This window comes from Rhinolophus hipposideros (assembly GCF_964194185.1).
Source record: "Rhinolophus hipposideros genome assembly, chromosome: 1".
NCBI lineage: Eukaryota > Metazoa > Chordata > Mammalia > Chiroptera > Rhinolophidae > Rhinolophus > Rhinolophus hipposideros.
The window spans coordinates 24,608,813-24,610,716 of NC_138047.1; positions in this window are offsets into that span (position 1 = coordinate 24,608,813).

The following is a 1,904-nucleotide window of genomic DNA, read 5'->3' on the forward strand; positions in this document are numbered from 1 at the left end:
TGTAAAACAGACAAAAGCAGAGCAGCCCTGCTCAAATCTGCCCGCAGGCTTAGCACATACTCCCACTCCAGTCAGCACGATCCAGTACATTTTAGTTTCCCGTCCCTTCTGCCACCGCACCCAATCCGTACCCCACCTGCGTGGTCTCTAACATTCCTCCAAGAAAATCCCAGGGCCTCGAGGGGCGCCATTGGATCCCATTTTCCTACCAGGCCAGTTACAATCTGCCTTTTCTCTTGCTGCTTTTCACACTCATCAGAGTTCTTTACCTTCTGCCCTACACGAACTTTGGACCTTGGAAACCTGCTGCTGTTGCTTGACCTCATCCTGACATGGTGTCCTCACAGCACCTCACATATCACCAAACCTCACCAGGCCCAGCTCATACCATCACCTCTGCCATCATCATCACTGATTGTCACCATTAATTCATGACCATCATAGCCATTATCACCATCACCACCAATATCACCAGCCACCAAAAAGTTTATTAAACACTTACTATAGCCATTGTATACAGATTATATCATTTAATCCTCACATCAACCCAGGTAGGTATTATGAGTTCCCTCACCTTACAGAACACAACTAAAGTGTAGAGAGGTTAACTAACGTGTTTAAGGTCAACCATCCTTGAACCATCCATGAAGCAGCTATGCCAAGATTAAAACCTGGACAGTCTAACACAAGAGCCCCACAATCAATGGGTACCATACGTAGCTTCCCAAAATATATACAGGTACATTGGTTGATAGAGTAATTAGGTTGAGGACAGAAGGAATACAAATAATGAAAGAGAAAATTCATTCAATCATTCAGCAAATATGTACTGAGCTCCTACTATGTGCCACGCACTATGCCAGGCTGCAGGGAGATGATGATGAAAAACATGGACACTGCCTCTGTTCTCCTTGGAGCTTAAAGTTGGGGGAAAGGAATCAAAGATGACCCTGAGCTTTCCAGTGAGTGATTCAGAGATGGAATGATAGTGCCATTGAGAGGGAATTCGGGAGGAGTGAGCTTAGAGGCAAAAAGATGACGTTGGCAGGTGGTCTGCTGAGCTTCAGGTGCCAGGGTAAAGCAAATTCACAAATAAAATTGTTCAGGAGGTTGTGGAGATACTGGCTGGGAGCTCGGAAAGACTGACGTGGGAGATGTGAACCTAGGAATTACATAAATAATGTTGACAGCTGAAGATAGGAGACTAAGCCAAGATTGATATAGAGAAAATTAAGTCTAGTGATAGGAGCCAAGCCTTGGAGCATGTTCCCTCCCAACAGAAGAAATGGTCACAAGCTGTCAAAGAAGCCAGGGACTGAGGTGGCCTGAAGGAGAGGGAGAGGTGGTCAACAGCGTGAAAGGTCTCAGGGAGAGCCACAAAAAAGAACACACATCCTTTCCAATTGACCTAAAGGAAGTTTTTGCTGATTTCTAAGAGCACATTTTCAATAAAGCGGTGAGGATAAGTGACAGATTATGGGGGACTTGGGGGAAAATGGGTGGTAAGGAAAGGGCAATAGCCATTTCTTAAACACACCTCACACTGAGAAGTTGGCATGAAAAGAGAACAGTAATGGTCAGTTAATGGAATAAAATGCTGAACAAAATCGGTTTTACTAATTTTGTGACCTAACCCAAATATGAACATGTTTAATGTGACAGTCACTGAATTTAAATAGAACTGTGTAAACTCATGCTGACTAAAATGGGACCCCTAGAGTTGACTTACCCAAATCTCTTGGCCTCCTACCCAACTGAAAGGTGGTCTCTGCTCTCTAGTTTCTGTTTGGGATCATGACTGAGTTTTGTTCAGCAGATTCTCTCTTCTTTTTATAACAAAAAAATTTTAAATAAAAGAAACAATCTAGCTAATCCCCCAAATGTGTTATTCCTTGGGGAAACAT